Genomic DNA, 16,924 nt, shown 5'->3' on the forward strand with positions numbered 1-16,924 from the left:
AAACCTTTGATAATATGATTCATTGTCAAATGTTTGTTTTGCCTATCTGGCACTCATTAATTAATTCTTTTTAATATAGCTTGGATTTACTGATTTTGAAAAAGAGAATTATTCTTATTGATGTTGCTAAAATATCCAGGTGGCTTGAATTTCACCAACTAGATAGTTTAATCTAGCACATTTGTGTAGCCCTAATCAAATCTTTACTAACAGATGTGAGAAGCCCAGTACTGGAGCTAATGTTTGTGTCTCAATGATAATTAAATTAGCTTAATAAGGAAAATAAATGAACAATAATCACCAAAATTTTTCCCTAAACCTGTGTTATAGTCTTAAAAACATTTTTTTCCCCTGTGGAAGCTTTTGTTAATAAAACGCAAATTGAGAGCTTTTAATTAAAGAATTTTTTTTCAAGAACTGGTCATGTACTAAATTGCTTATAATCAAATAATCAAGTAGCATTTCTTTTATCATAAGAGCAAAACCTATAATTAAGCCAAAATCCAAATTTGTTTTCAAAGAGTGAATAATTTTTGTTTTGGCCAATAGTAGTATATGGATTTTTTTTAAGTATTATCTCTTCATAGTATTTTCTAATGGATAGGAAATGCCTTTCTCAGGTTGAATGATTATTTCCACATATAATTAGTTCCTGCTTACGACAGTGCTGCACTAATGTCATGGCTCAGTGAATTGGCTTTATAATTCATTAATCATAGCTCATATTGAGTTTTGGCTCCAAGTGACTGTGCCTACCACAGGCCAAATAACTTCTAATTTAAAGGCAATTTGTAGAAATAGGGAAGGTGAGAATTCTGAGAGTCCCAGAAGGATTGAAGAGTTTTTTAAAAAGCCAAGAAAAGGCATTTTATGGAAGGCAGATTTAAGGAAGAAAAGTAGCCATTGGAGGATGAGGCAGATGACTTTCAAGGGAGGCCCTGGTGCTGCCACCATGGGGAAGGCCACGTTGCAGCTGCTGCTCAGAGCACATTGGACAGTGTTTCCATGTGAACGTGAAGACAATGCTGCCTCTGTTCCCGTGACGCTGTGCTCTGACCTTGCTGGAGGCGAAGTGGTGTCAGCTGTGCTTGCAGGACAGTCAGTGGTGGTGGAAAAAGAGGCCACTGTGACCCTCTGTCGAGGGTCTGGGCCCCTCTCACTCAACCCAAGTGCCTGCAGGTGTGGCCACCTTTATTTGTATATTCTACTGTATTTATTTATTTGCCTGGCTAATTAGCTCAGTGCCACATTCCTAAGCTACATGTATCCCTTTGTGAAAAACAGCAGAGGGAGAGGATAAAAGCGGGGCGGGGGCAGGAGAGAGACAGAAAGAAAACAAGCAAGAAGAAAGAGAGAAAGAAAAAGAAGAAAGAAAGAAAGGAAGAAAGAGAGAGAGAGAAAGAGAGAAAGGAAAAGAAAGAGAAAGAAAGAAAGAAAAAGAAAGAAAGAAAGGAAAGAAAGGAGGAGAAAGAAAGAAAGAGGGAAAGGGAGGGAGAGAGAAAGAAAGAGAAGGAAAGAAGGAGCCTTCTAATTTTATTTCATTTCTCCGGTAAACGATCCTATACTAAGACCTTGGACAAAGATTAGAAATATGATTTGACAGCCAGAAAGTATATGGGTGTGTTGTTCTATTGCGTTGTAAGTAAAGTTCCATGGCAATATACAAATGATATAGCTCCTACCCCTGTTCTCCATTCTTACTTTCGTGTGTTTTCTTACCTTTTTTTAATTTCAAGATATTGGACTTATTTATTCTTCCTTGAGGAGACCTAGCATTTAGCTTGATTAGAAAAGCTGTGGAAAATGAATGTGCTAATTACTTTAAATCAAATTGAAAATAAATTTTATCCTGTTTCATGCAAAACAAAGCTTATTTGAATGTTAGTTCATTCAGCTAATAAAATCAATTATGTCTATAAGTGATTGGGCACTTAATGAGCCAGCCACTGTCCTAATGCTTTCTTTATCTCATGTAATTCACATCATGAAGCTGTGGAAAGATCTCAAGTGACCCATTAGCCAGAAGAGGAAATCAAGCCTGCTCTCAAGACTGATGCTGGGAAAATTTCTCCAGGGCACTTAGTTGAGGGTCTATGGTTAACTGTCCATGGCTGTGGAACCCACCTCCACAAAACACAAGCACTCAGTTTGCAATTTTGGCATAAAACACACTTTGGGACGTGATCATGTGACTTACATTGAGTCACTAGAAGTTGTGTTAACATGTCTGGCATACAAATTTAAACATGAGTATTCCTTCCATCTGAGCAATTTATGTAACTAATTTAAAATATTTGAACTATTTGTATGGGAACAAGAGCTTCTGGCTTACAGAATTCCCAAAATATAGAGCAGAGCAAAGCATTTTGAAGATGACGTAAAGTATCAAATTTATTGCAAACAAGCTGGGTACATTGGCTCATGCCCAGCACTTTGGGAGGCTGAAGCAAGCAGAACATCTGAGGTCAGGAGTTTGAGACCAGCCTGGCCAATATGGTGAAACCCTGTCTCTACTAAAAATACAAAATCAATTAGCCGAGTGTGGTGATGGGTACCTGTAATGCCAGCTACTTGGGAGGCTGAGGCAGGAGAATCGCTTGAACCCGGGAGGCGGAGGTTGCAGTGAGCCTAGATCATACTACTGCACTCCAGCATGGGCAACAAGAGCAAAACTCCGTCTCAAAAAAAAAAAAAAATTCCTATAAATGTGGATGGTGCACAAACACCCTGGTTAAAATTAAGAAGCATCTTTGTGAAAGTATATTTTATACTCAAGGGGAGATAACAGAAACAGGTAAAGTAACTTCAGAACTAAACTAAGAATATAGAAGAACCATAAAATTTAAGAACAAATAAAATATGAAACTGAAAGAAGATAATATATTTCCATTCTTAACGTATTGAGTGCTTCATGCTTTTTAAGGTTGCCCTCTATGTTTGACATAGGATTTTCACTAGTACCAGCAAATTTAAAAAGAAAAAATGAACAGAGGGAATTTAAATGTCAAATGTTTCTCCTGACTTTGCTTGGAAGTTAAGTGCTTGACATTTAGGAAGGAGGAAGGCCCCTGGACTTATTCTATAGAGCCAAAGCCAGTTCTAGTTCCAGATCAGCAACATATGGAGAGTCACTAAACAGCTGTCCTTCTCCAGTTCTGTTTCCCTATCTATAAAATGAGGAGGTTAGTGTGCATTTTTGGTAACTTAGGGCTATCACACTCTTACCAAAAACACTCTATGAGCTTCCCTTGTTAGACAGAGGACATAAATTCCGAGGGAACATTCAGATTATTCTGGAAATGCAATTAAATGCAATTTTATTGCATGTAATATTGCTTGAAAACATTGAGCTACAAGCTAAAACTCAGTTTTGGATTATGTGGACAGTATTGTTTTCATGAGTTTTTTTTTTAATAGACGTTGACAGGCAAGCAGATCATATATATATTTTTCTTTTTAGGTTGGGTGTTTAAAAGGTGACTCATTTATCTACATTTTAAAATAATTTTTTTTTGTATTGGAGATATTCTTAAGGAGTTTGGTGGTTCCATCTCTTATCCCTTCCTCCCAAGAAGAATTTAAATCTGGAGAAGTCACCCAAATGTCAGTCTTTTGCCTGCGACTTTCAGTAATTTTCCACCTGTACTATTATTTATTTAACTTTTTTTTTTCACATTGACTCTTTTTTTTTTTTTTTTTTTTTTTGAGACGGAGTTTCGCTCTTGTTACCCAGGCTGGAGTGCAATGGCGCGATCTCAGCTCACCGCAACCTCCGCCTCCTGGGTTCAGGCAATTCTCCTGCCTCAGCCTCCTAAGTAGCTGGGATTACAGGCACGCGCCACCACACCCAGCTAGTTTTTTGTATTTTTAGTAGAGACGGGGTTTCACCATGTTGACCAGGATGGTCTCGATCTCTCGACCTCGTGATCCACCCGCCTCAGCCTCCCAAAGTGCTGGGATTACAGGCTTGAGCCACCGTGCCTGGCCCCTTCATTTTTTTTTTTAAACCTTCAGTGCCTGCCCCAACCTTAGGCACACCAGGGGTATGTGCATTTTATCCTTCGGGAAAATACACCGTAAGGGTGAACAGTGATCATGAAATATTTCTAACTTGCCAAATGCTTCCACATATATTCGTTTATCTAATCCTTACAACCTCCTATTTTACAGATGAGAAAATGAAGACTTAAAGATGTTAAATGGTTTGTTCTAATTACACAGCTAATTGGTGATTAACTAGAATTTATGTTCAAATCTTCTAACTCCACATCCCATGCTCTCCTTGCCACATCAACAACATTATGAAGTGTAAGGTTCATATTTCTTTTCCCTTCTTGAAAGGATTTTCCATTTTGACTGTGCTCTCTATCCCTAGTTTTGGGGAAATGGGGACTATGCGGATTTAAAATTAAAATCCAGAATTATATACTATATGTGTATCATATATTATTCTATACTATATACCCTATACTAAGTAGTATGTATCATATAATATATATTATTTGATTTAAAGACAGAAAGTTCTGATATCTTGGTTTGATTTTTGCTACCCAAACACTCACAAGCAGAAGAGTTGTTCTTTAGCTCTCATAAACTGAGCTTATTTCCTTGTGAATTCAAGCAAACATGAAATCCTCTGCTTTTAGTGAAAGAAATCAGATAAGTTACTGACTGGAATGAGCTACCCCGATTTTCATTTATTTATTTTTAGCGTTAATTGTCTCGGTTGGTGAGTGCATCTTGTTTGAAAGGAGTTAAAAATACAGTCAAAGAGATTTTCTTTCCTCCTTTCTTCCTGTGGATCATGACCTTTGCTTTTTTCAACTTCCTCAATTTAGATTCATAGAGTGCCACAACACCTGCTTCGGTACTTGAGAAATTGACTTTTCCTGCAAATTACCCTGACCAGTGACCTTGTCTTGGCTACCAAAGAGTTTGGAGAAGGAGGGAGGCTGTATGTGTGGCCGCGCCCCAGCCCATGATTGGTATTTAGCTCTTTGAAGTTCACAGTTATCTATTTAATGTACAGACATTCTGAAACAAATGCCACATTATAATCATCAACTGAAAAACCCAACTATAGCCTCTTAGGGAAATAACATTTGATCTTACAAGGGATGGACTGTGGTATAATTTAAGAGCTTTCAATGATAATTTCTTAAAGAAGGGGGCATTCGTTAGATTTGTCTTTTTGCTGTGAGGGACCGTCTCGGTTAGGTGTCAGCGTAATTATGCAAGAGTGATAGGACGGAAGACGGAGACAGTCAGCGTTTTGTGTTTGGTGTCTTTCAAAGGTGCTTCTTTTGCAAGAAAATTTAAGATCCATGCCTCCTGCCACACAAACATTGAAAGAGATCAAAGGCCACCCCTGGAAGCTCAAGAGGTAAAATTATATTTTTATCCTTTAGCTTTGATTTTTGGCGGCTTACCACATTTTTTAAAAAAAATTAATTGCTTTGTCCAGCCAGCAGGTGTTAGCCCTCAAGTGTGGGCACAAGGGCCGGCTGCTGGGCAGGCAACTTAAAGACCCCATAACTCACCGCAACCTTGAGCTCCCTCAGATTGGTCTAGGAGAAAGTTCTAAAAGTACTTCAAGGCCAGATGACATGGGAACCTGTGTCCCTGTCAAATATCAAAGAAAAACAGTTCAACTGTAAAAATGTAAACTTATAAAGCATGCGCTTAATTTTGACAAGCTTTTAGTATCGAGTTGCAGATTTTAGGCAATAAGGCAGACTAGGCTAAAATCGGCCATAGGAAGCAGAACCTGAAAGTTGGTTTAGAATTATATGGGGAGACCCTGACTCATTTTGTTTTCCACATCTGTTCCGTTTAATTTGGACAAGAAGAAAAGTTTGATGTGCAACGTAAGGAATGAAATCTTTTCTTACCTGTGATTCTTAACACTCCCAAGATTTTTCTTGCTTTTCATGAAGTCGCATGAAGGGTAACTCTCATTTTGTAATTGATTAGAACACTGTTAAAATAGTGCTTCAAAATTGTCATGCTGCAAATGAAAACACAAGGTTTTTTTTTTTCTTCTTCTTTAAACATCTGAAAGAACAGGGCTTAATAAAATATTTGACCTCATACTGAGTCAGCTTAGAATGTCTCTAGAAAGCCTTGTTTCATCAGGGCCATCTGTGCCAGTACATGGATGTGGGGTTATGAAGGCTATGGCACAGAGAACATCCAACAGCCATTGTCGTGATGAAGAGACTGTCATTGAAGGCTCTTGCACAGCTTTAGTGTGTCTCTGGGTATATAGATGCCTTGTGGATATGTCAGCTTGTTAGGTTACAAGAAAGTACTAATGAGGTTGCAATAGTTGGTATGCCAGACAGTTACTTTGAATTTATCTCACCAATGACCACTCTCTCATTTCAATGCATCAGGGAAGGACCAGGAGAGTCCATGGGAGACTATGGGTAAATATCAAAACCTAAGCTTTCTACTAATACCTCCGACTCACACCTCACTGGTTCTGGGGGAGCAGAGCGACTGCTCTGTATAAAATAGCAAACTGAGAAAGATATTGCTAGGTCATCAAAGCTACCTGCTTGCTTGGTGGCCAAGTTGTCTTCTGCCCAGAAGTTCTGAGAGTTAATGAAAGTGATCATCGGAAGTGCCCAGTCCAGCTCAGACCAATGCATATTGCTGGCAACTAAACTATTTTTAAAGTTGTTCAGGCTTTGAAAATATTCTGACTGGTGGTTGGGCCCAGTGACTCAATCCTGTAATCCCAGCACTTTGGGAGGCCAAGGCTGGTGGATCACCTGAGGTCAGGAGTTTGAGATCAGCCTGGCCTACACAGTGAAATCCCATCTCTACTGAAAATACAAAAATTAGCCAGCTATGGTGGCACATGCCTGTAATTCCAGCTACTCAGGAGGCTGAGGCAGTAGAATTGCCTGAACCTAGGAGGCAGAGGTTGCAGTGAGCCAAGATCTTGCCACTGCACTCCAGCCTCGGTGACAAGAGTGAAGCTCCATCAAAAAAAAATAAAAAGGAAAAATATTTGACTGGAGGGTTAGCTGTGTTCCTTACTTTCTCTTTCTTCCCACCACATCTCTCCAAAACACATTGGCTGGGTGACCAGGCCACTGATAGCACAATATGCTTTCTCACAAGGAAAGGAGGCGAAACTTCAGCATGTGAATTGTATTCTCCACAACATATGGTGGAGAAAACAGACAGTGGGAAGGGGAGTGATTTGTGACTGTTCATCCCAAAGCGTGTTCTATTGTGTTGCCAAAAATGATAGACTTAAATAAATTGCTCTTTTTGGAATTTATACTCGTGCCTTACTCTCATTTTTTTTAAACAAAGAAGAAAATCCTCATGTCTGTGTAGAAATTCCCATTTATTTATGTGGTTCCCTGGCCTGCCCCCTCTTCCCCCTGACTTCCTTACCCCAGCAGAGCCTAAGGCATTTTGAATATGGAAACTGCATGTCCCCTTGCAGTCAAGACGAACAGGAAAAAGAGATGAGGTAAAAGGGGAGAGAAAGCAATTAGTGTGGAATCCTAAACTTCAGATTCTTCTCAGAAATTTTTATGGCTTTTCTTAGGCAGCCAAGGAGAGACTGGATTTACTTTGAGAAACTATTAAGCCTGGTGCAAATTAATTGTTGTTGGTCTACATCTTCTGTTTTAATTTTGTCAATTGCAGCGCCTATTGCTGTGAAAAAAAAATTAGTACCTTAAAGCTGTCTAAACATAAATCTCATCTTCAATTTGTTAGCATTCAACTGTGGTAAGAATAATTAGATGAAGTGTTTTTTAAGTATTATTTACAAATATGCTTGCAAAAGAACGATTGAAACAGGCATTTTCTTTAATGGGTTTAAAGACAGACAAATGAAATTAATCAGGAGAGTCTTGCCGTTCTTAATTTTATGGTTTGTGGCTGGGGGAGAGCAGCTTGCCACATCTCTGATACAGAGCAGTACTATGTGAGCGCATCATAGTGCCCTGCAGAGAAGGAAGAAGTGAATTAGGTCAGGGTAAGATTTAGAATGCCTGTGGATCCCAGAGACAGGCTGGAAATGATCCAGGGGTCACAGTGGACCAGACACAGAGTCACATATATAACCCTGCATATAGATAAAGAAGCAAGGGGGCGGAGAGACGTATGATACAAGATTGTAAAACTCCAAGTTTGGAATAAAACATCTGAGTTAACTGTAAAACCCTAACAGTGGGCAATTCTGTTTCTACCAATGAGGAGTGGTGTGAGATACATCAAAGCAGAGCCACAAAATTTACAAGTTGAAAACTATCAGACAGGAGGAGGAACAGCAGTGGAGCAGTGCAGAGATACAGGGCATAGGCTGGTTTAGGCTTCTGTAGAGACCAAGGAATGTCCCTCTCCCTGGGAGAGCCATTGCCAATGCAGAGGGCACAATCACTTGTGCCAACTGGGTTAGCCTCTTCACCCTGATGTCCACAGTTGGGCTTTGCCCGTCTTTCCAATCAGTCCCACACACTTCCTCTCTTGTTTTCTATGCTCCAGCCAAACTAGACTGGTCCCTGTTCCCCCAAAACCAGACTGGCAGGGAAAAATATCTTCCCATCCATCTCCAAGTGTACAAACTGTTCTAATGGCCACTCTTTGCACAAAGCCTTTTCTAAACTCCCTAGCCAGACTTTATCATTCATTTGAAAATTCCTCCCTCACCATAACTTTGAAGCTTCCTTTACTTTTTGCCTTGTAGACCTTCCATGCCCAACATTTCCATGACAAGAACTTACTTGTAACAAGTACTTTGCATACATTATTTAATTTTATTCCCCCAACTATTATTCCCATCCTGCAGATGAAGAAATTGAGGCACAGGGAAGAAATTTTCTCCAAATAACACTGGTGAAATCAGCAAAGATTCAAACCATAAACAAGTCAGCAAATGCCCAAAATCTTAATCATAGCAACTTTACTATGTAAGAGATTGCCATGACAGATTTGCAGCCTACCTTCTAACAGTGTGTGGAATACCCTCTGACAGACACCTTGAATATCAACCTTATCCTTTGTCACAGTCCATTCAGCATGCTATAAAAATTGCCTTAGACTGGATGATTTATGAACAATAAAAATGTATTGCTCACAGTTCTGGAGTCTGGAAAGTCCCAAAGCAAGTCTGTAGCAGATTCAGTGTCTGATGAGGGGCCATCCCTCATAGACAGTGTCTTCTGTGTGTCCTCAAATGATGGAAGTGACAAGGTTCTCTGGGAATTCTTTTATAAGAACTATAAGGAATTATATATGAGCATTAATCCCATTCACAGTGTACAGCCCTTATGACCTTATCTCCTCCAAAAGCCCCCGCCTTCTAATATCATCACCTTGGTGATTAGGTTTCAACATATAAATTTCAGGAAGACACATTTAGACCATAGCCCCTTTGGTTTTACTTTTTTTTATTTTTATTTATTTATTTGTTTCCTTATTTATTTATTTAGACAGAGTCTCACTCTGTCACTCAGGCTGGAGTGCAGCAGTGCAGTCTCAGCTCACTGCAACTTCCGCCTCCCAGGTTCAAGAAATTCTTCTGCCTCAGTATCCCAAGTAACTGGGACTACAGGCACCCGCCACCATGCCTGGCTAATTTTTGTATTTTTAGAAGAGATGGTATTTCAACATGTTGGCCAGTCTGGTCTTGAACTCCTAACCTCCAGTGATCTACCTGCCTCAATCTCCCAAAGTGCTGGGGTTACAGGCTTGAGGCACCTTGCCTAGCCACAGCCTTGGTTTTATTTGGCAAGCTCTTTTCCTTGTCCTGTCCCTAATATTCTTGTTTACCATAGTGAACTAAATAGCGTCCCCCTCAAAATGTGTGTCCGTATGGAACATCAGAATGTGATGGGAATGAGCTTTTGCAGATGGAATTAGATAAGATGGGGTCATACAAGTTGGGGTGGGCCCTAAATCCAGTGAGTAGTGTCTTTATAAGAAGAGGGGAGGCCACACAGAGAGACACAGAAAGAAGGCCATGTAGCCGGGCGCGGTGGCTCAAGCCTGTAATCCCAGCACTTTGGGAGGCCGAGGCGGGTGGATCACAAGGTCGAGAGATCAAGACCATCCTGGTCAACATGGTGAAACCCCGTCTCTACTAAAAATACAAAAAAAATTAGCTGGGCATGGTGGCACGTGCCTGTAATCCCAGCTACTCAGGAGGCTGAGGCAGGAGAATTGCCTGAGCCCAGGAGGCGGAGGTTGCGGTGAGCCGAGATCGCGCCATTGCACTCCAGCCTGGGTAACAAGAGCAAAACTCCGTCTCAAAAAAAAAAAAAAAAAAGAAGGCCATGTGACAATGGAGCAGAGACTGGAATGGGGATGCCAAAGATTGCCAGGAACCCTCAAAAGCTAGGAAGAGGCAAGCAAGGATTCTTCCCTGGAGCCTCCTTCAGAGGGAGCTTGGCTGTGCTGATGTCTTGGTCTCTAATTCTCGCCTCCAGAACTGTAAGACAATAAATTTCCATTGTTTTATGCCATCAGTTTGTGGCATTTTGTTATGGCAGCCTTGGGAAAGGGATACACTTGCTTTTTAGCTTTGTTATCCCATTGACTCATTGTTAGTTGCCTTAATCTTCTTTCTCAAAGAAATAGGACATTTATTTTTCACTTAATTTAGATTTCATTTTTCACCTAATTTAGATTTTTCACTTAATTTTGACGTGAACTATGGAGCATGTGACCTATGTGAGATTCACTCCAGTGAAGCCTGGGATGGGTCTAGACAAGTGTCTTTACTCTTCAGAGTAGCCCAAACTGGGTGCCATGAGAGACCAGAGTGACTGTCAGTGGGGAGTGGCATGGCCTGCATTTCAAGAACAAACAGACAATGGTTTCAAAAACCTCCAACCCAAAAGTTATCAGTGTAAAGGGCCCCAGATTCAGGGTGCTTTGTAATCAGCTGCTTCTCCCAAGGTCGACTCTACCTGGGGCTCATGGGCATGCATCTGCCTGGGTTAGCAGTTCGCCCACATTTGACTCTCAGCCTGGGATGTTAATAGTTTGTACTTGTCTCCTCCCCTTTCCAGCATCTTCAGAACAGCTGGGCCCTTCTCACCTCTTCAGCATTAGCATGATTCTTCCCACAGACTAGTCTCTCAGAAACCTTTGTTAAATCAGATTTCCGGGAGGAAGAAAAAAAGATATTCCTCTTCTGTCCTTAAAAATATGTAATGCATTTGAGATGGAAGGTATTTAGAATAAACATGCATCCTAGGGAACATCAGAAGGGAAGTTGCGGGCCATGTCCAGCACAGTCCTGCCTGGCCATTCATCAGACAAGTGACAGGCCCTGAAACCCCTCTGGTCTTCAACATTCTCTCTTATAAACTAGAAGGTTTGTAAAATGCGGTCTCAAAGGGCATTCCTAGTTCTGAATGCTGAGACAAAACTAACTAATCTCTTTTTTTTTTTTTTTTTTTTTTTTTTTGACGGAGTCTTGCTCTGTTGCCCAGCTGGAGTGCAGTGGTGAGATCTTGGCTCACTGCAACCTCCACTGCCCGGATTCAAGCAATTCTCCTGCCTCAGCCTCCCAAGTAGCAGGGATTACAGGTGTGTGCTAGCATGTCCAGCTAATTTTTTATATTTTAGTAGAGATGGAGGTTCACCGTGTTGGCCAGGATGTTCTCGATCTTCTGACCTCATGATCTGCCGCCTCGGCCTCCCAAAGTGCTGGGATTACAGGAGTGAGCCACCACTCCCGGCCTACCAACCTCTTTCTAATAGAATCTTATGCAAACTTTTCAGTTGGATGTGGAGTTTTTTGGTTTTGTTTTGTTTTTGCCATATGAATTATTTAACTTTTCCCTCAAGCATAGGCGGCTGATGCACCAAAGGGTTTGAATTATGTTTACACAAACATGAAGCCAAACTTTTTAATTTTGGGTAAATGCAGCATTTCAAAATTGGGAAATATTTTCCTTTTGGTGAGTAAAGTGATTTTTATTCTCAGTCCTGCATCATAAATTAGATGTTGGAGTATAATCCAGTGCAGAGATTCAGAAGATGCTCAAAGGATGTGGAATAATAGCTTTTCAATTATATTAGTGAAATCCCCAGGGTGGATAAACCTTAAACTTGGCTGAATTTGAATTTTGGACATTTATTTGACCATATTTATTGTAAACAAATCAAGATAATACACATTAATTATTCCCTTATGAAGTTTTGCTGTTTAAACAAAAAGGAAACATTTCTTTCTAAATAAATGACCTGTCCCCACTTTATACAGGTCTCTTGTTTGCAAACCATCCTATACTCCATTGCAGGATTCATCTTTCTAAAGTGCATCCTTCTGTGAGTCACTTCTTCCCCCACTGACCATTAGAAGCTCTCCCTCCTTGCCAAATGAAGTCCCAGTCTCACCTGTCCTTTCTCTTGGACTCCCTTTTTCACCATGTCCTTCCAAAGTCCTCTTCTTAGTGGTGATCCTAGAGACATTTCCATTCATTGTCCCTCAAAATAAAGTGGAGACCCACCTGCCTTTCCTCCTTTTTCCTCCTTGGCTAAAATCTCTTTCTCCTTCTACATCTCTGGCCTACTTCTTAGGGCCAACTGAGTCCAAGAATAACTGAGGCAGTAGCATCATTTTCTCATCTTCTCATCTCTAGGTCTGGCCTCCTCAACTAGATTGGAAGCTTCTTGAAGGCAGAGACTGAGTCTTCTTGACTCCAGCAGTTGCCTTAGTTAGAGGTAATGGGCAACACTTAATTCCTGAGAATGAGCAGAAAAGCCAGACCTTGACTTAGTTGGGAAAATGGTTCCTCCATGCCATAAGGCCTTGGATCTGTTGGGCATTTCCCCATACAATTTCCCCAACTAGGCCAAAGTGTGGCTTTCCTATCCATTCTCAGGAATTATCTGTTGCCCATCAACTCCTGACTAAGGCAATTTCTGGAATCAAGAAGACTCAGCCCCTGCCTTCAAGAAGTTTCCAATCCAGTTGAGGAGGCCAGACATAGAGATGAGAAGATGAGGAGGTGCTAAGTAGATGGTAAAGACATATTACTGCTTCAGTTATTTCAGGAGTCATTATGAGTCCCTCGATTAACTCAGGATCATATTCTGCTAGGCTTCAACTCCTTACTCTCAAACACTTCCTTTCTTACCATGATTTTATAAAAGATAGCTCCTATTTTAATGTATGATTTGCTTCACTCTCCTCTTTAGTAGATTCTGTATTTGAATCTCTAAAATGTGCACAACAACCTAACTAAACTGCTACGTCTCCGAGAGAAAGCCCTATGACCAGTTAGTTCCTCTATGCTCTCTGCCACTTGTGGAAGTATTCAGGCACATGGTTGAGATTCAGGCCCAAGGAATATTTCCATCATATGAGACTTTTTTGTGCCTGAGAAAAATTCAGCTACGATGTACTTTGTCTGTAATTCAGGGTCAGAAGAGGTATCATCTCATTTCATTATGACATGCTCCTCAAAATGGTTCCCATGTTTCAGCATGCTACACATGTGAAGGCAGGTAGGGAAAACACTGCAGGGCTTGGCCTCCATTGCACAGAAGGAATCTAAAATTCAAAGAAGATGCCATTCCTCCAGCTTGGGTCCAGATGAGGATTCAGAATATAACTCAAGACTTTCAAAAGATGATTCATGGGTTGGAGGAATTATGGTGCGGTATTTTTGAAGTGGGTAGGGAAGCAGTAAATTCCCATTGTCTCATTGATTCCAAACAAGTATTCTCATGGTTGGAACCTGGAAACATGATAGCAGGTAAATTATTCTCTTTTTAGATGATAGGGAAGAGAGCCTTCTGAAAATATTAGTTTTCATTATTTTCAATAACAGACAATTATTTCACAGTAGGAAAACAAATATAGCAATTAATCAGTATAAATTTTTAGTGGAGCCTATGTTATACTCTGATTTTTATAGTACCCTTTCCCTTTCTGTAAAACTGGGATAGGTTATTTGCCTTACCTCCCTTACAAGGTTCCTAGCAGGATCAAACAAGATAACAAATGAGGAATTACTTAAGAAAATATAAAGAACTCTAAATATAAGGGAGCACTGTTTTTATTTAGTAAGGGTTTTAAATAGTCTTAATGATTGAAGAGTTCTTTAAAAGAATTTGCTGAGTATTTATCTCCATCCCTCACATCTAAGTTTGCTTTATTTTGGTTATATTTGTTTTCTTTCTGTGCAACCTGCATCTTTGAAATTATTATTGAAAGCAAAATATTTTCTAAAAATAAAGATAAGTGAGAACTTCAGCTTCTGGGAAAATGAAGCAGATATACTTTTTTCTATTTTTTTCTTAAATACAACTAAAAACCCTGAGCACTGTATACAAAACAAATGTCAGAAGGCTCTGAAAGGTGGGTGGGGAGGGAGGCAGATGGGTCGGGAGCCAGGAGACCTGAAGAATAACACAATGATGAGCTATATGGAATTTGTTTTTGACTCATGTAACCCAGACTGAGTGTAAAAGCCAGTAACCTAGAAATGCAGAGGCGTACAGACAAAAAAAGCCCTAACAAAAACCTGCTCTCTCTAGCAAACAGACAAGGTAGGGGGCAGCCTAACAAGAAAGAACTCGGTGAACAATCACTCTGCTATGGCTATACATCACAGAAAACACAGAAATCCAGGTTTAGCATTTGGCTTTTGCTGTCATGGATGGGAATGGGGCCCATCCCCACCAGACTGTAAGGAAACACCCAAAATCCACCCCCATCCCCACTGGAGTGGTGTTAGAGATGGCTGTGTAGCTGGGACTTTCATCCCTGCCAGGTGCTAAGGAGCTCCCCTATCCGCAACCCCCCCATGTCCATGTGAAATCAGTGAAGGCCATATGGGTAGCCTGAACTTTAGCCCTCACTTAAGAGTAATGAAATGCCCCTATTCCATGACTCCACTGTACTGATATCAGAGAGGAACTGAAGAATCAGGAATTTCATGACCTTTCAGCATTAAGGAGGCCATTCCACCCTGGGGTGTCAATAAGGGTCTAATGAGGAATGAGAACTCTCACCCACACTAGCACTAACAGGAACCCCTCCCTTCCAAGTTGGGTATCAACAGAGGCCAAGAGGGAACTGGATTTCCACCCCTACTTGGCCAATATGAGATGATCTCTCTTCAAAATGGCTCAATATACCAAGAATCAGGATGATCTCAAACTGAATGAAAAAAGCCAATTAAATGCCTACACTTAGATGACAAAGATAATTCAAATTATCTAACTATTAAAGCAGCCATGTTGAGAATGTCTTGATGAGCAATTATGAACATCATCAAATGAATGAAAGAATACAGAGTCTCAGCCAATCAAGATTAAAGAAATATAAAGAAAAACCAAATGGAAATTTCATAACCAAAAATATAATAACAAATTTAAAACTCCATAGATAAGCACAAAAGCGAAATGAAGGGGAGAGAGGAAAGAATCATTGGATTTGAAGATAGAAGAATAGGATTACCTGATCTGAACAAAGGAGAAAAATTAGACAGAAAATAAATGAGCAGAGCTTCTGAGGCCTATCGAACATTGATAAAACATCGAATATTTGTGTCATTGGAATTCCAGAAAGATAGGAAAAAGAGAGTAAAATTTTTAAAAAGTACTGGAAGAGTCACTGACTGAAAATATCCTAAATTTGGCTTACCACATAAACTTATGATCAAAAAACAGAGTGAACCCCAAACAGACGAAACCCAAAGAAGTCTACATCAAGACACATCGTAGTCACATTTCTTAAAACTAAAGAGAGATTTTAAAATCCTGAAGGCAATGAGAGAGAAATGACACCTTACTTATAGGAGGAAAACAATGCTAGTGGCAATGAAATTCTTAACAGAGACCATGGAGACCAGAAGGAAGTGGCATAACATTGTCCAACTGCTGAGAAACAAAACAAAACTGACAACACAGAATCCTACATCCAGAAAAAATATTCTTCAAAAATTAAGACAAATTAAATCATTTTCAGATGGAGAAAAACTAACAGAATTTGTTGCCGGCAGACCTACTTTACAAGAATAGCTAACAGAAGTTTTCTAAACAGAAAGAAAATGATATAGAAGGAATCTTAGACTATCAGCAAGAAGGAAAGATTATGAAAAGCAAAAATATGGGAGACTTTATTTATCTTTTTGAGTCTTTTAAATTATGTTTGATGATTGGAGCAAAAAATTCTAATACCCTCTAATGTGGTCCCAAATATATTAAAGAAAATATTTAACACAATTTTATTATATGGGTAGGATAAATGAACATAAAGAGAAACAATGTTTCTACATGCTGCTTAAATTAGTAAAATGATGACACAGGTGGACTGATAAATTATGTGTATATAATATAATATCTGGAGCGACCACTTAAACAACCATAAAAAGAGATATATTAAAAACACTAGAGACAAATCAAAATGGAATTCCAAAAAATGTTCAAGTGAACCACAGCAAGTCAGGAAACAGAAAACAAAAATGAAAACAGTGGGAGAAGCAGAAATAAAATAAAGTGGCAAATGTAATGTCTAATAAACCAAAAATAATTTTAAATGTAAATGGTGTACACACACCAATTAAAAGACCTAGACATTCGCAAAGTAGATTAAAGACTATGACCAAGTATATTTTGTCCATAAGAAACTCACTTCAAATATAACAAAGTAGATAAGTTGAAAGTAAAAGGCTGGAAAAATATATCTTATGCAAATATTAATCAAAGAAAATCAGGAGGAATCAAAGTCAAGAAAATTACCAGTGACAGAGATAGACATAGTATAACCATGAAAAGGTCAATCTACTAAAAAGACATAGTAATCCTAAATGTGTATGCAGCAAATAACAGAGCTGCAATACGTAAAGTAAGAGTTTATAGAACTGAAAGGAAAAATAGGCAAATCCACATTGTCATTGGACATTAACACCTCTCTCAATCATTTATAAAA

General features: G+C 39.5%; 1 long non-coding RNA gene across 1 annotated transcript in view; it reads left to right on the top strand.

The window, feature by feature from the left end:
• The window catches only part of LOC141579926 (uncharacterized), a 206,016-nt gene that overhangs the window by 167,045 nt on the left and 22,047 nt on the right, over positions 1 to 16,924 (top strand). The gene's annotated exons all lie outside the window — the stretch shown is intronic.

The sequence above is a fragment of the Saimiri boliviensis genome, chromosome 12 (assembly GCF_048565385.1).
Source record: "Saimiri boliviensis isolate mSaiBol1 chromosome 12, mSaiBol1.pri, whole genome shotgun sequence".
NCBI classification, from domain to species: domain Eukaryota; kingdom Metazoa; phylum Chordata; class Mammalia; order Primates; family Cebidae; genus Saimiri; species Saimiri boliviensis.